Here is a 24,293-nt window from a genome sequence, read left to right on the forward strand (position 1 = left end):
TTACAGAAGTGTTTGTAAATACTTCCCTAATACCCCAATTTAAGCAGCCTTTCGTGCCTCAGAGTGTGAAGAGGTAAAAAACAGAGCCTGGGTCGGCAAGACTCACTAACTTCTCTTTCCACCACGGGCTCGGAGGGATAATGAGAGGAACCGTGAATGGCAGATGTTGTCAGGCTCCCTGCGGGACGCAGAAGTGCTAGAAGTTTGTCACTAAAACTGGTTATCTAACTGGTAGATGGTGCAGCCAGGATCTGAATGTGGGTCTGTCTCCTCGGATGCTTTTCACCGCTGTGCCCGTAGTTCTCAGACCTGAGAGTCAGCAGAATCACCTGGAGGTCTTGGTCAAACACAGATGGCTGGGCCCACCCCCAGAATTTCACTAAACCACTCTCGTGCTTCTCTGACATGTAGTCCCTGGACCAGCAGAGTTAACGTCATCTGTGAACTTGTCACAAATGCAAATTATTAGGCCCCACTGCACACCTGTGAATCAGAAACTCTGCTTTAACAGGCCTTCCGGGTGACTCAGTCATGCTCGTGTGAGAACCACTGCCTCTACTCTCGCCTCCCAGAGTCTTCTTTCTCTCGAATTATCCCCAACAGGAATCACTCTACTGAAGCAGAGTTCTTCCCATTGAACTAAATGACAGACTGAAGCATCTTTACTCATGTTTTGCTCTCAGTGGGAGATAAGGCTAGAAAAAACTTAGTATTAATGGAGGATTCTTTTTTGATTACTTTGTGTTGAAATTTAACAAGATAATTCTGGGTTGGGGGTGGAACTAATCTTATTTGGGAACCGCTCTGTGCCAGGACTTTCATGCATTTTCTACGTTAATCTTCATTACACTACTATGAGGTTTTATGGTCTTAATTTTACAGAAGAGAAAAACTGAGACTTAGGTGAAATAATTGATTTAAGGCCACATTCTTATTCAGGGGCAGAAATCAGGGTCAAACAAAGATCTTTCTAATTCCAAAACTCACAATCTCTCCACTTCGTGGCAGGAGCTGGAGAACCCAATTCCAGAGTGGGCCCTACCACCCCAACTGTGCAACACTGAGTCAGCGATTTAATCTCTGTTTCTGTTTCTCCGTCTATAAATAATGTTATTATAAATCTGCCCCTCCCACGCTGGAATGTTGGAACAAATGAGGAAATAAAAGTGTAAGTGCTTTGAGCTTTTTGAATTAAAATAGTAAAAAGGCAAGTTATTGTAGTATTTTATGTTCAGCCGAGTGTTGCTATGTGAGCCTGAGCATTGAATCTTTCCTGGTTATCTCCTGATTCATACAGAAGAGGTTCAAAGGCTATACTTGATGCCGGGAAAAAAAGTTGTTTGACTTCATTTGTCAGTGTCTTCTGTAGGTTAAAGAAGATGACAGAGGATTTTATGGGTTTCTTTTAAAAGTTACAGGGAATCTCTCACCGGGTTCATAGGCTCCAGGTTGTTGCCAAACTGCTGGCGCATCCTCATCCTAGAGATCTTTCCTCCAAACCCTTCCCTTCTCCCTATTACAGGCGCCCCTCCACCCTCCTGCCTCCACCCACTGGGCGAAGAGTTCAATTCCTCTGACTTTATTATGTAGAAGGATTTAGCTCTCAATCCTCCTCTCAGGCCTGACTCCAGGCCTATCTTTGTTAACAGAATCGCAGGTTGCACAGTTCCAGGGGGCAACGTTCACAAAGGATACAACCTGAATGGTGGTCCAGGAGGTGCCCATTGCACCGGCCACAACAGGAGAGGTCCGCCTGGAAGTGTGCAAGGCTGAGGCCCTGTCTATGCATAGCTCCCACCCCAAAAATCCCTTAAGGTGTTTTGTTAAACAAAAGAGCCATCTACTTGGGTGTCCACCATTTCCCAAGCTCTCCAATAATGGGGTTCTTTGTTTTTGTTTGTTTTAACGTGGCCCTGATCCAATACTTAAACCACCAGGCTTGGGTCCTGGGTCCCACACTCTGCCATGGCATTTTCCACTTTCTTCTGTGACATCATTGCCCACCTCCCCACTAGACTTGTGAGCTTCGTGAGGACTTTGTCATATTTCGTCTTCCTCACCTTTTACTCCTGCCTTGGCCCAGGTGCTTGAAAAGCATTTGCTGATTTGAAAACCAGCACAGTGTACTCCTCTTTCTGTGCTAGTGTAATTGGCAGAGATTTGACAAATGGCCCTCCAATGTGTTGTTTGACCCACAGAGGTTCGTACCAAGAAATAAACTGAGCCAAAATTTTAAAATTGGGAAATGTCATGTGAAAAAATCCCAATTTCTGGCACTTCTTGCAAAGTTAGACGCTGGCAGAGTGGGCGTGCCTCCCCCGGGCGTCAGCGTCTCGGCTGCGATGCAGCTTCTGCTTCAGGGGGAGCTGGCCTCACTCACGTGTGGACTCTCCATGGCAGCACCAAGCCTGGATCCCCTAGGGTAGGGGACCATGTGGGTGTTTTGGAGAAACAAGTATAGAATTTTGCCTTATAGATTTTACATGTGCTCATAACTATTTATTCCAATGTATTTCAAGCTAATTTTAAATCGTTTTTCTGGGGTAGAAAATTGTGAGATACCATGTATCATTTCTAAACAAGCCTCGCAAGTGCAGACATCAAATTATAAATATCAGTACCACCAATATTTTAACGGAGTTGTAGCTAATGTTATTCGTCAACTACCTTGGAAATAGAAAAGATAGATAATAGCAAATACGTGAATAAATTTCATGATAACTAACTCTATAGAGTGATCTTGATCTCTTTTTCTTTCTGGTTTTTTTTTTTTCCTGATTGGAGAAAACACGAGCACAGCTAGGTGAGGTAGCTAGTAAGTGATGGAGCCAGGATTAGGGCCGAGGCAGTCTGTCTCTGGAGACATGGTCTTAACCACTGAACTAACGTTTATTGAACCTTTCCAGTGTGCTAGAGCCATGACTGCCTCCCCGCTGAAGGATCGCCCACAGTGTAGACGAATGCGAGTATCTCTTCCAGGCCTTTTATGGGGTGCTGGAATAAACTACACAGATCCTCCTCATCTCCCTCCCCTCCCCTCCCACCCCAACTCATACTGACATGTTAATAGCCTTCATTTTTGAAGTGTACAAACTGCCGGACATCTGAGACTTTAATTCCAATATAATTCTTGCACGAAGTTTGTTTTTATTGCAAGTTATCGTGAAGAGTCCTATACATGTGGTGAGCAAAAGGCACCTTTTAAAGACAATGGGAGCAATCTGAAGCAATATAATATTGACACTGGAAACCAATATCTGTAGTCAAATTGTGCTTGTATGGAGAAATGGGAGATAGCAAGGTGGAATTTGAGCAAAAATGTCACATTGACAAAAATGCAGTAAAAGCTCAAAAACAGAGGACCCAAGAGGGAATGGTCATCAATTTTTAGCAATTTTATATTCAATTTTTAATTAAATATCGAGAAAAAATATTGGAACTGACACCTTCCTTTAAAAGGTTTAAAGAACTAAACGTCTGTTGTTGTCCAGATTGAGCTGTTTATGAGTCTCAGGAATTTAAGAGGTTACATTCCACCTTCACTCTTTCTTATGAAAATGTGGCCCACCTTACTCTGCCTCAGTTTCTCTTTCTGCAAAATATGCATGATAAGTGCATCTTTATATCATAGAGCTGTTGTGAGGCATAGCTAATAAATGATTATAAAGCACAGTTCTTTGAAGTAGAAAGCACTGCATAATTACTAAATACTATAATAATCATCCTCATAATAATAGTAATTTTCAGCCAACACATCAACCAGACCCAGATGCCTTTAGTCTCCTCCCAATTAGACAAAAGTGTATATGCCAACTATGAAATAAAGTAAAAATCTTAAACTACAGACTAGTTCTACTCCCTTCCTCTTTCCTTTGCTGACTCTGAAGTCAGTTGGCTCGAGACGTGTCTCAGTTCCATCACTTGCTAGCTGTGTGACCCAGCTGGCGCAAGGTAGTTAAACCTCTCCAGCCTCTGTGTCTTCAACTGTAAAATCACAGTAATAATAATACCACCTCACAGGATTGCTGCGAGAGTTCTACTAATTAGTCCACGTAGAGCCTGGCAGACTGTAAGAGCTCACGAACGTTAGCGATGATGACTAGCAGCAATATCTGAAAAACAACTAATAGTGGACAGCTGTCTAAACGTCTCATTGGATGAAAGGGAAACGAAAAGCAATACACTCCATTTGGAGGATGATTTGAGCTGCCCCTTAGATTATGTTAACTTTTATCAAATAGTATGAGCACTTTAAACTTAAACTTCGATAAAAAAAGGAAAAATGAGGCATTATACTTTCTCAGTGTGTGTGTATCCATATTTATTTATTCATTCATTTTTAATGATTGTGCATGTAATAAATGACTACAATTTGGGTATAGATGATTAGGGAAAAAAATAAAGAGTAAAATGGAAAGGTACAACGCTCCCCATTCCCCAGGCCAATCCTTTCCGCAGATGTAACCACTGTTAATGATTTAATGTGCTCCTTTCCAGACCTTTTTCTGTGCATTTACATTCATATAAACAAAACAGAACTACCCAATAGGCAGATGAAGTATGTGCTTAAGGCACCAGCTAGCCAGGACCAAAAAAAATTTTTGTAAAGAATTTCAAGTTTTTACAAATGCATAGAAATAAAAAATCAGAACTTGTTGGGACTTCCTTATCCTTATTTAATTTTAACATGATTTTAATCTTAAAGTAAATAATAGGATATTATTTCATATGCACCATAAACTCTTCAATGCTTAGGACCTTTCTTAAGATCTTAATCCAAGCTTGCTTTATAAGTATATATACACCCATATTTTTTGGACCATAAATATAATCATATTGTTTTGCAACTTGCTTTATTTGTGTGAGTGATTTTAAACGTAGTGATATTTACTTAGTGGCAATCTAAGTAAGAAGGAACTTGCACCATATCTTCCATTTTACCCCATTAAGAACGCTCCCTGTGTAAGGACCTATTAGAACAATCTGCGATTCAAAGGCTTCCTTTCTTGGTAAAGCAAATTTCATTTTCCATCACGTTTTCAAGCTAATGTAATACAACCCTTTCTTAATCTCCATGGAGGGTATGATGGAGCAAAATGCTGCTGAGCAGGAGCTTTCTAAATGGTGACTGTGGAGAGATGCCAAGGAAATCGAAGGTGCCAAATGCAGAATCCTCAAGTTGCCCTCTAAACCAACAGAAATTCGTCTGGGAGCTGGATTTCACAGAGGCAGGAAGTGTTTCACCTACAGAGATACAGCACATGTGGAGATTATATTTGGGACCAGGGGATAAAGAAGGAAAGTAAAGCTACACTGTATTTCAGGAGAGTGTAAGAAGAGAACATTCCCTGAGGAGAAGACCAACGACCTTTTGTGAAGGAAGAAAGAATGCTTAAGCAATAGTTTATAGCTACATGTATTTAAAATGTTTCCCTTCTAGTAAATTAACTGCTGAAATTTTATTATTCCTTCAATAAGCTCAATGCACTTAGAAGATATAAACACCTTTGTAAAGAGTGGGAGATCCAGGGCCGGCCCCGTGGCTTAGCCGGTTAAGTGTGTGCACTCCGCTACTGGCGGCCCAGGTTCGGATCCCAGGCGCGCACCGACGCACCGCTTCTCTGGCCATGCTGAGGCCACGTCCCACATACAGCAACTAGACGGATGTGCAACTATGACATACAACTATCTACTGGGGCTTTGGGGAAAAAAAGGAGGAGGATTGGCAATAGATGTTAGCTCAGAGCCAGTCTTCCTCAGCAAAAAAAGAGGAGGATTAGCATGGATGTTAGCTCAGGGCTGATCTTCCTCACAAAAAAAAAAAAGAGAGAGAGAGTGAGATCCAGAGTTATTTCAGATTTTATAAAATAATCCTGGATCTAAACTACGGCAAATGTTATTACACACTTACTGTGAACAGACACAGGGATCAGGGATACAAGAACTCTAAGTCACAGAGCCTGCCTTCTAAGAATCAAAATGCCAGTTGGGGAGATAGTTATGGACCATGGAAAGAGAGCCCCAATAATGCCAAGCATCCAGTGGTAAATGCTGAATGAACAAGAGGCCCCTGATCTTTGGAGACCTCTGCCATCATTCGTGGTCTTAGGGCCAAGTAAGAGGTGGGACTTAAATAGTGTCTTAAAGGATTTGTAGAAATTATAGGACAAGGAGGGAAATACAAAGAACCCCAGCTTTCGGAAAGGTACAGAAGTAGGGAGTACAGAGCACGTCCAGAAGACCTTGAGCAGATCCTTTTACTGAAACAAGGGGTTTGGGTAAGCCGGCTGGGCTTCTAGTCTGAGAGGTCTTGACTACTAAGTTAAGATATTTGGACATTATCTTTTTAGGCAATAAATAATCAAAGCTGGTTTCCTGCCTGTGGAGCAACTAATTCAAGTGCGCTTTAAAAAAACTTTTCCTTACATGAAGGAAATTTGCAAAACACAGAAAAGCATAAAAAATAAAATAAAAGTCACCTGGAAACCCACCATCCAGATCTGTTACACTTTTGGTGGATAACTTATAGCATTTTTTTCCAGTCATATATTTTTGTGTGTTTGTACATAAATTGCAATTATGTTTTATTTACTCAACATTATTTTGCAAGTATTTTCTTGTTAAAAATCATAACTGCGTTGTACTTCATCATATAAATGTAATATATTGTACTTACCTAATTTCCCATTTTTCATCCAGGCACAAATAACTAAAATTAATCCCAGGTTATGTAGCAATATGTAGGGTAGATTGGAGTCAGAATAAACTGAGAGCAGGAGGAGGAGTCAGGAAGCTGGCATTGACATTGCTTATATAAACTAGGGCATCTTTACACACTGGAACTGTTTATAACTACCATATTACAAAATAACTATTATTTCAAAGAATGATGCTGGCCCCTGTGAACTATTATGGGGTGATCTCCCAGATGTATTTTCTCTTTTCCCCAATCTCTAAATTTGGAGTGCTCCGGGACTCAGTCCTCTTCTCCTCCATCTACGTTTCCTGCCTTGATGATCTCATCCAGGCCCAAGGATTTAAATATTGTCTACATGTCAACCCCCTGATGGCCTGTGGACAGAGAGGGTATTCTATATGCAGCCGTGGATACGAGTTTTCTGAAAAAGAATTAAAATTGTAACTAAAAAAAAATCCCTGCTCCACTCCAATGCTATCCAGTAGGAGAAATTACAAATACAAAACGCTGGTGTCCTGCTCTGGGAGGGCTTGTTGGCAGTGAAGGGCCTTGAAGTTGGGTGTATGCTACAGCTTAAGGAAGGGCCTGGAGACAGGAGCAGAATGATAGGACATCACTCTTTCAAAGTCAGGGGATGGGATGGGTGGAAAAAGTCACCCAGCAATTTGGGCAATTTGGTCTTTGACTTCTATTTATTTTGATGTTTGTAGAATAACAACCTGAAACCATCATTTGATTTGGGTTCCTAAAAAATGCTACAAAACTTATTGTGAAAGTGGGGAGGGGAGAAAGTCTCTGTGGGCTAATTAACAAAATACTGCTCCTGAGAGAGAAAGCAAACCTATATGATTCTGAATTCCCAATACCTTCTCCATGTCAAAGTTTCTTACACTGCTTCTATTACAAGCTCTGTTTTTCACCAAAGAACACCCTCAGCTAAAATTTGCAAAGAATTCTTTCTTTCCGTATTGAAAAGGTCTGGTTACCTTGATACGACTGTAGTTTGTCCCCCATTATATGTGAGTACAAACAGGTAAAAATATTTATACATCTCTCCAATCTGTAGAAAACCGTTTTGGGGTCTTGGGAACAGTCTCGTTTCAGATGGAGAGAATGTGAGAGAAATGCCCTCAGTGTGCTGGCTGAAGGCTGCAGTGTCTGCCAGCACTGTGCCTCCTCTCATACAGGGGACGCTCTGCTGAATGAGCCCTTGTGTGTCCAGATTCAAGCAGGTCTTGTTTGCTCGGGTGGAACAAAGCTCTCACAGACAGTGGGATCGGCAGTGCAGCCACCAAGTGTGTTAGACCAGTGTTCCCTCCACCACACTGCCGGATAGTTTATCGTAAGGGCACTTCTCACCTTCCTGTGCAGAGGCTGGTGTTCACGCCGCCGTCTTGCACAGAGCTCCCACTGACTTCAAAGGAAATGACGTAGAACAGAATCCACGGTGTAAGGAGCAACAAGCAGCATCTGATCAGAATCAGGCCATATTTTTTTCATTCTCTCTGTATAAATGGCTAAATTTATAGACAGAATATCTAAAGGCCACCTTTCACTTCAGCAGTCTATGAATTGTCAGATGTACACACACATTGGGGAGCTCGACACTGAACTGCTTGTTATAGGAAGGAAGGCGGGGGGGGGGGGGGGGGGGGGGTTGTGTTGTAGAGAAATCCATCCCAATCCCACGTTTTTCTTGGTCTACAAGATCCCCGAGAGACCACAGTGACTGGGGCTAGCTTAGTGGTTCATTTTACTTAAAACTGGCCTTGAAGCAAACTCCAGGGAAAAAGAGGAGAAGGAGGAGAAAAAGAGGAGGAAGGGGAGGGAGGAGGAGGGAGAGGAAGAGAAGAAAGGAAATACAAGTGTAGTTTATTGCTTGTCTGCGTAGGGGAGGTCTCTTTCTAAGCTTAAAAGCAAGGGGAACAGTCACTAGAGTAAAGATTAGTAAATTTAACTACAAAAAAATGAAAACTTCTACGTGTCAAAAATCAAAATAAGATAGATTTAAATGGCAAATGAAAAGCCCGGGAAAATATTAATGACAACTTTGACAGGTAAAAGATTAATATTCTTAGTATTAGAATTTTCTACAGATCGGCTAAAATATAACAAAATAAATTCCAGATAAAGAAAGAAATATGTAACAAAATTTCTAAAACTGTAGAATTTCTGAAAATCTTTAACAAAAATAAAGTATAGGTGAATATCTGATCTCTGGAGAGGGAAGGGAATTTGAAGCTTAAAAATAACTAGGAAAAAAATCAACATATTTGGCCATATAAACCTTTTTAAATTCCATAAATTAAAAAAAATTTCAAAACATATTGGAAAGTAGTTGCAACAAACAGGCAATTATTCTCCTGAATTTTTAAAGAACTCAAGAAAGTTGATTTTTTTTTAAAAAAAAAAGCACTAAGATTCCCATAGAAAAAACAAAGCATTCTTACAATTCACAGGAACATAAATTAAAATGGCTAGTAAACATTTGAAAAATGTTCAATGTTACTAATAATCAATAAAAGCAATGAAATAGAAACAATTTTTTTCACTTCAGATTGGCAAATATGAAAAAATGAAACTATATATTGTAACCTTTTAAAATGGTAGCAATAAAGAGAAAATGTAATTTTTTAAAAGCATTTTTTCAAAATAGCAACAAAACAAATAAAATACCAAAGAATATACATAATAAGACATGTGCAGAACCTAAATAAAGAAAATGAACTTTCCTTCCTTCCTGGCCAGAAGAGCCTCGTGAGGGCCAGGGCCTGGGCAGGGAGGGTCTTATGGCCTGGTGGGAGACTTGCAGTGTCAGAAGATTGGCTACACACTGGGAGAACAAGCAAATTAGTAGAATATTGAGGACAATGACAGTCAAGTTTCTCACTGTGAGGGAAGACAGGTGTAAATATGGATGGAGGAAAGCTGGCAGGAGCTGGGGAAATGGATTGGAATGGAACGTGCCAGTGTGAACCCATGGTTTTCAATATAGGCAGGTAGATACAGAAATGAACATTGGTGTAAATGTGTGTATGTATACATGCATGAAAATACATATCTATGTGTGTATGTATATGCACACATATATTTCCTAGCTCTGTCCAATGAGAAGGACTGGGAGCAGGGACACCCTAGTGACTGACCCAGTGCCTAGATCTTGGTTTCTAAATACCATCTTCTCTTCTCCACATGGATTTTGTTCTTTGGGGAACTCCTCTGTTTCCTAAGGCTTCATGCTGATGACGCCTACATTTGTATGTCAAGACTAGACCTTTCCTCTAAACCCCAGATTAATATATTCAAACTGCTGGTCTGACAGTTCTACTTTGTCATCTCACAAACATTTCAAACTTAACAGAGTCAAAATAGCATGTTTATCCTCCCCAACATCCCTCCCCGTTGTCCCCTGTCCAATGGTGACACTATTCACTCAGTCAGAAGCTGGGGAATCATCCTAGTCTCCTCCCTCTCCCTTATCCTTCAGAGTCAATTCATGAGCAAGTCCAAATTGTTTTACCTCCAAAATAGATCTTGGATTCATTCACTGGTCCCCATCTCCACTCGTGACATGCTAGTTTAAGCCACTATTCTCTCTCTCCTGGATTACTGCAATAGCTTTCTAAGGGGTTCCTCCACTTCCACAGTAGCCTCCTTGCATTCCATTATCAACACAGCCAGAGTGAACTCTTAGAATGTAACTGGAGCATGCCATTCTCCTCCTTAAAACCCTTATTCTATGATTTTCCAGTCTGTTAGAACAAATCCAAGTGCCTGGCTATGACCAAAAAGACCCTGCATGACCTGGCCACCTGCCTAAGGCCTCCAACTTCACACCATACCCCTTACCCCACCAGTTACAACTCTGTAGTCAAGGTCCCTAGAACACACAGAGCTTTTTCCTGCCTCAGGACTTTTGCACTTGCTCTTCTTTCCACTTTCCACATGATTTGCTCCTTCTCATTCTTTAGTTCTTAGCTTAAATGTCAACTCTTCAAAGAAGAATTTCTCAGCCATCCCATCATCTAAATAGGACTCTCTGTTACACCTTATCAGAGCCAACCGTTTCTCTTCTTCCTAACACGAGCTGCTATTGTTCCCTTTACTTGCCCAGTTTATTGTCTGTCTCTCTCACTAGAGTGTAAGGTGTGGAGAGGAGTGAGCCTGTCTTTCCTGTCTTCTCGTGTATTCCCTCAGCCTAGCACAGTGCCTGCTAAGTACCATGTAGGTGACAAATTCTTACAGAATTCAAAGTATATTTGTAGAAATCCACTATATGTTAGGTGCTAGGGATTCAGAAAGAGAACACACAATCCCCTCAAATGGCTTATAATCTCGAAGGGAAGTAAACAAGAAATTGCCATTCTGCACGATGAGTGCTGTCATGGGGAAAGTGTCATATAGGACAAACGCCTAATCTGGGCTCAAGGAAGCTCACACAAGACTTATTGGAGGATGTGACATCGTAGTGACACCTGCAGGATAGATGAGTTAGTCCTCAAAGACGTAGTACGGTAGGGCAGAGGCAAAGAACAGCGTGTGCCTGGAAATGAGGCAGAGCGTGGCATATTGAGGGGTCTAAGAGCCTGAGGTAGGAAAGTAGAGATGAGGGTGAGGAGGAAGCATGGCAAGAGATGAAGCTACAGAAATAAGCTGATGTATGGTCAACCTTACGGAACAGTTTGTACTTTGTCTTGAGGGAATGGGATGCTCATTGGAAGGTTTTATGTGGGAGTAACACGATCAGTTCTGTTATACAAAGGTCATTTTGTCTGCAGTGAGTGTAAGGGATTGAAGACCAAGACAGGGTTAGGAGGCTATGGCAGCAATCTATGTGAAAGTTGGCAAGATGATAGTGACCTAAACTAGGGAAATAACAATGGGAATATAAAGAATGGGACAGATTTGAAGGCTTTTTAAAAGGTAGCAGTGGCCAAAATTAGCAATTCCTTAAATAATTTGATAAATGATGTGGGAACAAATGGTTAGCCATTTGGAGGAAAGGAGTTAGATCCTTACTTCAAACCTATGTCAAAATTAACTCTAGATCAATAAAGATTTAAATGTTTTTATAAAATGACATTATAAAACTATCAGAAGATTTCTGGTTAAGATGACACTTTGATATACTCCCTCTCTTCCAAATCTGTAGTCCACCCACTTATGATAGGAGGCTAAAAAACAAAGCTGATGGCAACCCTCTCCCTGGGGCTATGGCATTATAGACAGCAGTGACCCTGAGGAGGTAGACGGCCAGAGACACAGAAGCTGGGCACTGAACAGAGGTGACCACTGTCTCAGTGACTGGATCAGCAATGTCCCTGATATCCCAAAGCTATCACAGGAACTCTGAAGTGCCCCTACAGGACCTGATTTTGGATTGAGGGAACAGTCTGAGTGGCGGCAGCCACAAAACTGACACATAAGGAGGAGTGAGCATAGGTAGGAAGTACAGGAAGAACATAAGCAGACAAACAAAGAAATCTCTTACTCACAATGAGTCTGAAAACCTGAATTCTGAAACACATGAAAACAAAAGTAAGGCTAAGGGAGGTTGGCCCTGAGCTAACATCTGTGCCAATCTTTCCTCTATTGTTTTGTGTGTGGGACGCCACCACAGCATGGCTTGATGAGTGGTGTAGGTCTGAGCCCAGGATGCAAACCCACAAACCTGGGCCGCCAAAGTGGAGTGTGCCTAACTTAACCACTACGCCACTGGGCCAGCCCCTGAAATTAATTTTATGGAACAGTCTGACAATCATTTTATTTTATTTATTTATTTTTTTGTGAGGAAGATCAGCCCTGAGCTAACATCTATTGCCAATCCTCCTCCTTTTTTTCCATTTTTCTCCCCGAAGGCCCAGTAGATAGTTGTACGTCATAGTTGCACATCCTTCTAGTTGCTGTATGTGGGACGCAGCCTCAGCATGGCCGGGCAAGTGGTGCGTCGGTGCGCACCCGGGATCCGAACCTGGGCCACCAGCAGCGGAGCACGTGTACTTAACCACTAAGCCACAGGGCTGGCCCCCTGACAATCATTTTAAAATAAATATTTTAGGATGTTCAAAGATGTAAAGAAAGAAATAACTTCCATTAAAATGAATAAGAATTTATGAAAAAATAAGCATAAATAAAATAAAAAACATCTGGATATAAAAAAGAAGCAACTAGTGACCATTAGAATTTATAAATTTTTATAGCAATTAAAAACTTAATAGTTGGGATAAACTCTAGACTAGATACAGTTGAAGAGTGACTTTACTGAATTGGAAGACAGTGCTGAGAGATTCATCTAGAATACAGCACCGAGAGCCAAAGAGGTGAATATATATATATATGAAAGAGTAGTTAATTAGGAAACATGGAAAACAGATTGAGAGGCTCCAACCCACATTCAACAAGAGTTCCAGAAGTATGGAGGGAATGGTGGAGAAACAATATTTGAAGAAATAATGACCAAGTAATTATAGAATTGAAACACACACACTAAGTACTAAGCAGGATAAATTGGTGTAAGTCTGCAACTATATACATTATAATAAAATGAAAATCATCTGGGATAAAGAGCTAATTTCAAAAGCTATTAGAGAAATTAATACGATGGTGGTAACAGTATGAGAAACAGTGACTTCAACAAGTTGTGCTTTAGAAGATAGGTTATGTGGACGGGCCAGCTCCGTGGCTTGGCGGTTAAGTGCACGCGCTCTGATGCTGGCGGCCCGGGTTCGGATCCCGGGCACACCCCAGGGCACCACTTCTCCGTCCAACGCGAGGCCGGGTCCCACGTACAGCAACTAGAAGGATGTGAACCTATGACATACAACTATCTACTGGGGCTTTGGGGGGAAAAAATAAATAAATAAAATCTTTAAAAAAAAAAAAAGAAGATAGGTTACGTGGAAAAAATAAAATTTGTTTTCTATCTCATACCATACATAAAAATAACTTTAAGAGGAATTAGAAACTTAAATGTGGAAAGCAAATCTATAACACTTTTAGAAGAAAACATAAGGACTGGGCCCTGTGACTTTCTTTGCCAATGGAACGGAATGGCGTGCAAGCATGTGGTATGTGCGCCATGCAAGGAGAAGCCTGACATTGGATTGCGTTGTTGAGTTTGGCCTCTCGCTCCTGCCCTTTACTGTGAGGGCGCCATGTGCCAGACAGTGGCTGTTTCTTCAGCCTAGGCCCCAAATCAGAAAACAGGTGGATCAGACACAGAGCTGGCCCACAGCCTAAGGCAGAGCTGTAATCAACCTGTGGCCCACAAGTAACAAGAACAAGAAATAAATGTTTCTTGCTGAGATTTGTGGGTTGTCTGTTACATCAACGATGTTGACTAATCAACTCCCTTTAAATTCTCCTGAATGCCAGGCTCATATATCCAGTTGTCAACTGGGCACCTCCCCATGAATGCCTAAAAGGCAATTCAAACTCACTAGGTCCAAAAATGAGCTCCTGATTCTCTCTACCAAATCTGGTCTTCCTGAAGTTTTTCCGTTATCAACTAACAGAAACTCTAACCTTCTAAAACAAAAAACCCTACAATCACCCCTGATTTCTCATTTTTGCTTATATTCCACACCCAATTTATCAACAAATCTTGTTAGTTCTACTATCAAAATAATTCCAGGTTCTGAAAACTTCTCCCCACCTTCACTGGTACCACCTTGGCCCAAGCCATTATCGTTTTTGCCTATTTACTGTTATAGCCATTCCAATTCCCAGCGATGGGCTGGTCACCTTTACATTCTCCGTCCACAGTCTCAGCTGCTAAACATTACTAGAGAAAGTTCTTCCAGAGTAGGAAAACAAAAATTAATCAATAACTACCCTACAAATGCCATTCAACCTCAGCTGGGTCACAGTTACTCACGGGTTATCTTTTAATTTTCTCTGATTACTTTTTACCACCTCAGAATCACCGTAGTGCAAGCCACCATTATCTTTCACCTGGATTATTTTGGAAGCCACTCAGTTTACCCCTGCCCTGTCCGCTAGAATGGGCCTTCTTTTTTTTTTTTTTTTGTGAGGAAGATCAGCCCTGAGCTAACATCCGTGCTAATCCTCCTCTTTTTGCTGAGGAAGACCGGTTCTGAGCTAACATCTATTGCCCATCCTCCTCCTTTTTTCCCCCTCTTTCTCCCCAAAGCCCCGGTAGATAGTTGTATGTCATAGTTGCACATGCCTCTAGTTGCTGTATGTGGGACGTGGCCTCAGCATGGCTGGAGAAGCGGTGCGTCTGTGCGCGCATGGATCCGAACCGGGCCGCCAGTAGCTGAGCGCGCGCACTTAACCGCTAAGCCACGGGGCTGGCTAGAATGGGCCTTCTAAAACAGTAAGTCAGATCATGTCGCTCCTTTGCCCAAATCTTTCCTTTCCTCCAGTGGCTTCCCACCTCACTGAGAGTAACAGTCAAGCACTTATGATGGTCTACAACATCCTGTACATTGAGCACACACACCTTCTCCACCTTACTGCCCAGATCTCGTCTCTTATGACTCACTTTTCTCACTCAACTTTGGCCACACCGGCCTCCTTGCTGTTCCTTGCACTCACCATTTATGCTCCCACGTCAGGGCTTTTGCGTCTGTTGTTCTGTCGAAGATGCTCTTCCAGCAAATATCTCTCGGTTGGCTCCCGACCTCCTTCAGGGTCTTACTCAGATATCACCTTCTCAGTGACACCTTCCTGACCATCCTATTTTAAATGGCAGCCCTTCCCCAGAACTCCCTACCCCTCGTCCGTGCTTTGTCTCTCTCTAAAGCATTTATCACGGAGCATGTAACATTTAACACACCACCAACTTTCCATATTTATTGTGTCTATTGTTTCTCTGCCTATACTAGAAAGTAAGCTTCATGAACGAAGAGTTTTTTTGGTCTGTCTTCTTCGCTGCCATATCCTCTGAGCATATATGTTGTTGAGAGAATCAGTATAACTAACAAAGTGTAACATCCAGAATATATAAAGTACACTGACATGTCAAAGGAAACATAGAGACAGCCAACTGAAAAATTAGCCAAGGATATGAATAATGACTTCACAGAAGAAACATACAATCAATAAACCTAAGAAAAGGAACTCAACCTCACTAGTAATCGGTGATTTAAGCAGAATGAGACATCTTTACATAACCATTGGATTGGCACAAATTTTAAAAGCCTGACAATACCAAGCATTGACGAGGACGTAGAGCATCAGGAACTCTCATACACAGCTGGTACAACTTTGGAGATTTGAAATATCTAGTAAATACTAGAACTACACGTACCCTTCACCCAGGATTGCTAGTCCTAGATATAAACCCAAAAAAGAAGTACTAATATGTCTTTTTACAAGAGATGTAAGAGAATGTTCACGTCAGTATTGTTAGTAATAGCCCCAAACTGGAAACTCAAACATCCATTAATAGTAGAATAAGTACATAAATTTGGTACATGCATACAATGGAATATTTTACAGCAATGAAAATATTTTAATGGCTGTTTACCACAGCCCAACAACACGAAAGCTATATGGAACTACCTGAAAGCCAAAGGGCAAGGTGTAGTTCTCTGTGATACAGCACAGAGCAGGGAAAGGGTAGGGACGGTTTTGAGAGCAAACAGGACATTGACAGGAACACCAGGAAGTTGGGTTTGAATGCAGCTCCTCTATGGGGAGATGGAAGGGCCAGGGGGTCCAGACCATCCAGAATGAGCTCCTGGAATCATTTTTGGATTAAACTGTTTGTCATTCTACAATATATTTCCCTGTCACTCTTTTCTCTCTCTTTTCCCCCACTCCACTGATCATTCCTTCATTTATCAGGTAGTGTATTAGGTGCTACAGAGGATAGAAGGAAGTGTAAGACGTGGACTCTGTGTTTGCAAGTTTGGAAGCTAGTTTCAAGGACAATACTTATTAATGGCAAAGTGCTATATTCATTTGCTCATTAAGAAAAAACTATCATAAGCTAGTATACTAAGCACCCTGGGGAACCAGGCCAGAACCAATTGCTTCTCACTGAGTAGACAAGGAGATTTCCAGCAAAAGTAGAATTTCAACTCTATTTTAGAAGATGGTAAAGTTTCTGCAGGCATACCTAGAGAAGAGCTGACAAATAATCAGTCATGATGGCAGAGAGTGTCGGAGAGGTTCAGAAAAGGGCATCCAGTAGAAGTAGATTGAAGCACAGGAAAAATGCAGGAAGAACAGGGAAAGGGAGGAACATAGGGAGGCTGAGATTAGAGACAGAAGAATCTTGAAACAGATGCTAAGAAGTTTTAACTTCCAATTAATAGGTTTTGATATGGGAATAATTTGGTCAAAAAATGTTACAGAGAAATAAAGTGGTAGTGGTGATGCAGATTATCTTGGAAAACGATGTCTACTTACTAAGAAAAAGAGATTATGGAGCCAGCCCTGATGGCTTAGCGGTTAAAGTTTGGTGCTCTCACTGCTTCGGTGGCCTCGGTTTTTTCCCTGTCGCAGAACCACACCACTAGTCTGTCAGTAGCCATGCTGTGGCGGCAGCTCACATAGAAGAACTAGAAGGATTTACAACTAGAATATACAACTATGTACTGGGGCTTTGGGGAGAAAAAACAAAAAGAGAGATTATGTGAACTGCTTCATATGCACCATTTCATTTAATCCTTACGATAACTCTATATGGTAGGTCTTATTATCCTAATTTTTTAGGAGAGAAAACTGAAGTGCAGAGAGAGTATATCATTTCACAGAGTCATGCAGCAGAGAAAAGCCAGCACCACCCTCCAAATCCAGGTCTCCCTTTCTCCAAAGACTGGACTGCAACTCTGCTCTACTGCCTCAACTATAATACTGCCAAGGAGGAGACGATTTGCATCTGATCTGAGGTGGTTGAGGCCAGGAGTACTACTTCAGAAAGGGCAAAAGCAGACATTGAAAATGGTGATTTTTCAACTGGAGTAAAGTATTGATGCATATGGATGTGGTGGGCAGCTTCTAAGATGACTCAACCATCCCTGCTTCCTGGTACTCGCGTCCTTGTGTAATCTCCTCCCTTGAGTGTGGACTGGATTTAGTGACTCTCTTCTAGTGAATAGAGAACACTGCAGAGGTGATGGGCTGTCACCTCCAAGACTGGGTTATCAAAAGACTGTGGCTTCCATCTTGGGACTCACTCAAGCTTTCTCTCTCTTGGATCTTTAGCTGTGATGTTGTGAGCATCCCCATTGAGAGATCCACGTGACAAGGAACTGACCTCTCAGGCCAACAGCTAGTGAGGACCGAAGCTTGCTAACAGCCACGTGAGTGAGCTTGAAAGCAGATTCTTCCCCAGTCACGCCTTGAGACTGTAGCCCTACCCAACAACTCGACTATAGCTTCGTGGGAGACCCTGAGCCAGAGGCACCAGGTAATCCGCTTCCAGATTGCTGATCTGCAGAACTATGAGATAATATTTGTTGTTTGTGAGATAATGTTTGTTGTTTCCAGCCACCAAGTTTTAGAGTAATGTGGTATACAGCAATGGATAACTAATACGACAATGCTGGTGTTGGTGAGTTTATCAGAATTATCTAGGGGAGTTTTAAATATTATGAGTACCTGAACTCTGGTTCGCTAGTCTACCTCAGTGTCACCCTAACCCTCCACACAGGGACGTAGGAGAATATCCCATCACTCAGATGTGTCTGTGGAACAAAGTTTGAGAGTCATCTAAGAGATTTGAAAAGGTCTTTATTTCTTCTTCCTCCCAAAACTCGAATAAAAATGAGAATTAAAAAAATTAAACACCGGGGCCAGCCTGGTGGCGTAGTGGTTAAGTTTGTGCACTCCACTCTGGCAGCCTGGGGTTCACCAGTTTGGATCCTGGGCACAGACCTACACACCACTCATCAAGCCATGCTGAGGCGGTGTCCCACATAGAGCAACTAGAAAGACCTACAACTATGACATACAACTATCTACTGGGGCTTTGGGGAGAAAAAAGGATAAAAGGAGGAAGATTGGCAACAGATTTTAGCTCAGGGCCAACCTTCCTCAAAAAAAAAAAAAAATGCTATCAGACTCTTTGAAAAAAAATTACACACCGATCCGTACACCAAAATATAAAACGAGGTAACAGATGAGAGATATCAACAAAATCTTAAGAGATAGAAACATACAGAGGAGTTGGGTTTCCCCTTCTTCATCCTGCAGTGGGCCTGCTGAGGGGGGCCTAGGAGAAGCATTCTGACTCCTGCCCCAGAACCCCAGAGTCCCAGGTATACAGAACGGCTAGCACTCCAGCTCCCCTTGCTCCCCTCACCTACTGTGGCAGATTTCCTGGATTGTATTGATCAACAACCATTCTCATCCTTCTGGTGTGCAGAGGCTGGCTAGAAAGTTACACAAACAAACAATTCCAGACTCCTTTACATCTAGGGTTTGGGGATATGAACTAGGTTCCAAGAATGAAATGCACTTGCATTCGATCTGGAAGGTAGAAGCTGGGTGGAGGCCATCTTATTGTTCCTTTGACTGTTGCTCTGGCCAGCATGAGTATGGAGACAACGAGGTTTTCTGCTAAATTCTAGGTTCTAGACGTGAGGATGTGGAGCTGCAGCTACAGAAGGGCAGTGGTGGCTTCATGAGCCTGGGAACCCAGGTACTTTAGTCTGCCTTTCCAATGAATTTGGAAACTCTTCATTACTTGAGTTAAATTTATTTCTGATAAAAAACATCTAGATTGGCTTCTGTTTCCTTTAATGAACGATGAGTGCTATTACTCATCCTTTCAACTATCTGGAGAGGTTGAACCAGAAAGACTCTGAACCCAAGACTACTTGGGATTTGGTGACAGTCTACATATTGAACAACAAGGTCCTGGCCCTTTCATAGCATTGGCTCTAGACAGAGGCTGACGGGCTTATAGGACCTCATCCTCAGGTTGAAGATTAGGGTATTGGAGCCACTGACTTCCCAGGAGAAAAGCCTGTAGGAAGAGAGCAGTACACATCCAGAGCCTAATCAACCCACCCACATACAGAGGCACCAAAAGGGTTCTTATTGCCTCACTCTTAAACATCAAGGAACCACCAAGGGTCACCAGACATTGGCAGATTCTAACACAAAAGATAGAAAATTCCTGAACATTAAAAAAAGTAATTCACGAGAAATAGAAACAATACATGGAGCAAAAGAAAGCATAAATGTTATAATTACAATTAATATTCATAGAAAGGTAAGAGAAAATATTGCATCTTTGAAACAAGAATATGATGCTATCAAAACAGAATATTCATAGAAATATAAAAGTTTGCAAATATTAAGAATGTGATGGCAGAAATAGAAAATTCAATAGGGGTGGAAAATAACGTTGAAAATATGTCTTAAAGGGAGAAAAGAGGAAAGAATGGATAATAAAATTAGAAAATCAACAGAGGAAATTGAGCATCCAGCTAAAAGGAATTTCAGAAGGAAAATAGAGAAAAACTGAGAGTAAAAATCAAACACATAATTAAAGAAAATTTACAAGAATTAACATGAGATTTTAAAATATTCTAGAGAAATAAAATAGATCATACAGGAAGGAGAGACAGAATGGTGTTGGACTTCTCATAGCAATACTAGAAGCTAGAAGATAATGAAACAGTGACTCCAAAATGGTCAGCAAAGTGGATTTCCAATCTAGAAGTCTATACAAACTCTCAATCATGTGTAAGGGTAGAATAAAAACACTTCAGATATGCAGGATCTCAAAAGATTTACCTCCAGGCACCCCTTCTTAGGAAGCTATTGGAGAAAGTATTCCACCAAAACAGAGGAAGGAACCAGGAAAGAGTCACCGTGAATCCAGGAAAGGAAGATCCTATGCGAGAAAGGAGAAGGAATTACCAGAAGTCCAGGTGGCCGCCGTGCAGCAGGCCTAGAGGGCAGCCAGTCATGGGTGGAACAGGAGGATGGAGGCCTCCAGAAGGGCTAGCTGTAAGGAGGACAAAAACCCTGAAACTGGTCCATTACCTGATGTGTTTTACCATATAGAGAGGAGTTTTACAGCTGTGGGGAGAGGAAAAGGATAAATCATGACAAGTACGTAGAAAACAAAGCAAAAAGAAAAACAAGGCAATTACTATCATAATCATTCTTATCTAAAAGGAAGTGTGATCATAATACACTGTATGTCTCAGCAGTGAACAATATTTACAAGAGCAAAACAATGTAAACATGAACACTGAATTAATCAAAACTCCCTTATTGGGAGGACGGAGGTACGGAGAAAGATGGCTTGACTTTTATGCTGGTTGAGTTTGCGTTATACCTGAGGGGACTCCAGGTAGAAATGCCACAAGCTACAGAATGTCAAGCTAGAGAGACACATTTTTTGAGCGATCTGCTCAAGCTGTGGAAGTGGGTGAGATTACTAAAGGGCAGTGTAGACACCAAGTTGAAGACCGAGAATAGAACTTTGACCCTTTAGGGTCAGATGAAGGAAAACATTCGATAAAGATATAAATAAGTAGTTAGAGGAGGAAGAACTACTTGAAATAGAAAACTTCATGGAAGACAGGAAAAGAGATTCTCAAAAAAGATGTAATAATATAAAATGTTTCGGAAAGCTCGAGGAAGATGAGCAAAGGCTCTTAGTTTTATTTTCTTAATATGGTGAAAAAATTATATCTAGAATTAGCCAGCTGGACACAGTTTAGATGACCTCGATTTTGTTAGCAACATTCAAAGCATTGTAGTCAGGAGCAAGTGGAACATGTGCCTACTTCTGTCCATCAGGCCTGATGAGGGTGGTGACCTCGGCCACGTCAATGTCACAGAGCTTCTTCACAGCCTGTTTGATCTGGTGCTTGACATCCACAACAAACTCAAGTGTGTTGTTATCCTCTATCACCTTCATGGAGACTCAGTGGTCAGGGTGACCTTGATGATGGCACAATGGTCAAGCTTGTTTCTCCTGGGGGCACTCTTCCGAGGATATTTGGGCTGCTTTCTGAACTGCAGTGTCTTGGGCCATTGGAAGGTGGACAACATTCAGGTGTCCTCTTTTTTGCGGCTGTGGACGCACTGCCTTCTTGGCCTTCAGAGCATTTGCTTTGGCTTTGGCTTTGAGAGGGTGAGGAGCAGGAACTTGCTTCTGTGCTTTCAGCACCATCTTCATGAAAAGCCAAAGGCTCTTGGTTTTAATGATAAAGAAGTCACTAGTGACCTTCTACGGAAGAGTTTCACTCTAGTGGGGGAAGAAGAAGAATTAGGGAATGGGATAAGAGGCAGCAATACGAGTCTTAAAAAAATTCTTGGCATTACATGATACCAAAGTATCAGGCCATGGGTTATTTGCTGGTTGCAAGTGAAAAAAAATGTAACTGAACAGTGGGGAGATCTGGCTATTGCCTCTTTAACTCAGTAATTAATGTTAGCATCACGAAAAGTAGGACAATCAGAAGGAATGTGCCTAAAATTTGATGCAGTATAAAGCACACAGCACCAGCTATGAATAGTCCGACAAAAATGCTTAACTTGAATTGAAATCAGCCTTTATAGCTCATCTCCCGTTTATAGGAAATACAGGGGTAGATGAATATATTAAATGACACCAAAAAAGAAACAATTGGACAAATCCAGAAGGTGAGCCGTTCAATAGGAACCATGGGCTCGGTTTCTTCAGCAATTCAATGACATAAAAAAGAGGGCGGGGAGCACTTTTGAAATCAAAAGAGAATTAAGCCCTACAACAACCTGAGCAACGTGTGGTCTTTAATTGCATTCTGTCTTGAAAAAAACAGCTGTAAAATACATCGGGAGAATTTGAATGTGGTCTGTTACATGATACGAAGGCATTATTATTAGTTTTGTTAATTGTGATAATGACAGTGTTTTTTAAGAGATCCATTCTAAAGTATTTAGGGCTAAAATGTCCTGATGACTATAATTTAATTTAAAATACTTCAGGAAAAGAAAGATTAAGCAAATGTGACCAATCGTTAAATCTAGGTGTGAGTATATTGGTATCTATTACTATATTGGTATTCTACTTTTCTGTATATTTGAAAATTATAATAAAATTAAAAATAAACTTAGTGAGAAAGAAAGAAAGTGATGGAGGAGTGGCTTGAGGCAGTAACTGAGTCACGGTTGCTGTTACTGTGGACGTGTTACGTAAGCTGAAGGGAAGGAGGCAATGGAGAGAGACGGAGGAACTGATGGAGAAAGTCAAAGAAGTGGGATAGGATGGACCACAGGACACGTGGAGAGTTTAGACCCACAAAGGAAGAGCACACCTATTCCTCTGAGACAATAGGGACAAAAATGAATGAAGAGAGGAGAGCATTCTAAAGTGGGGACAGACAAATGGGAGTGGCCTGCCACTGCAGGAGGGCTCAGGCAGACCAAGAATAGTGAAGGTGGGTTTGGGGATCGAGGAGAATGAGGAAGTTCTGGAAATGCCAATGGGTATGTTTTGTGGGGATGCCTTCCTGAAGAGGGGCTGCCCGGATGAAGTTAGACAGCATCCATTTATAGTGGACCCAGTCAGCATGAGTCTAAGATCTCCTTCAGGCATGCTCGCCAACCTGGAAATGGAGGGAAAGCCAGAGAATGCTAGATTTTCCCTAACGTGGAGGAAGGGAAGGCCAGTGTGGGTGTTTCTAGGATTTCAGTAAGGCCACACACAACTGGCCGCTCATAGGAATCCCCCTGTGTAGAGCCTTGAGTAAGACTGGGAGGGGATTAATAGACTAGAACAAGGAAGGCTGAGGGACAGGAAGTCCTGTTTTTGTGAAGGACAGTTGGGTAGTGAAGGTGCAGGATAAGCAGAGGGAATGACAGGTTGTGGTCAGGACAGGAAGCACCGAGGGGGAAGGTCTGGAGAACAGACAACTCCAGGGGGTGTTGAGGTCCCCTTATAGCCACACAGATGTGTAAGTGAAGGAGGAACTAGTCAGCCAAGTTATTAGACGAAAATGAACGTGGATGTGGTAGGTGGCTTCTAAGCCCCAAAGAGCCCCACCTCCTGTTACTCAAGCACCTGTATAATATCCTCCCCTTGAGTGTAGACTGGACCTAGTGACTCACTTCTAACAAACAAAATAAGGCAAAAATAATGGGCTCTCACTTCTGAGCTGAGGGTACAGAAAGACTCTGGCTTCCATTGACTTGTTCACTTGCTGTGAGGCTAGCTGCCACGTTGTGAGCTGCCCAGTGGAGAGACCAAGCCGGCTAGGAACTGAGGGAGGCCCCATGAAGACAGGAGGCCCACCAACAACCGCAGGAGTGAGCTCGGAGTGGCTCTTCCCCAGCCGACCCTTAGATGACCACAGCCCCTGCCGACACCGTGATCGCAGCCTGTGACAGACCCTGAGACAGAGGATCCGGGTAAGTCTTGCCTAGATTCCTAACACACAGTAACTGTGGATAATAAATGTTTGCTGTTTTCAGCCGATCAGTTGGGGTGATTTTATATGCAGTCATAGATAACTAACACAGCGAACACTGATGTCCCGAGAATTACAGGAGACAAGAGAGAAAGGGAAATTACGAGCCGGGAGCAGCGGTCATCGTCAGGATTCAGCAGGGCTTCTCCAACTTCAGCGTGCCTGCAAACATCTTGGGTCTTGTTAGAATGCAGATTCTGACTCAG

General features: G+C 41.9%; 1 pseudogene; it reads right to left on the reverse strand.

Annotated features, from left to right (window-relative positions):
• Positions 1-21,350: 21,350 nt before the first annotated feature.
• Positions 21,351-21,815, reverse strand: LOC131415613 (large ribosomal subunit protein uL23-like; annotated as a pseudogene).
• Positions 21,816-24,293: the final 2,478 nt, after the last annotated feature.

Source organism: Diceros bicornis, chromosome 17, assembly GCF_020826845.1.
Source record: "Diceros bicornis minor isolate mBicDic1 chromosome 17, mDicBic1.mat.cur, whole genome shotgun sequence".
NCBI lineage: Eukaryota > Metazoa > Chordata > Mammalia > Perissodactyla > Rhinocerotidae > Diceros > Diceros bicornis.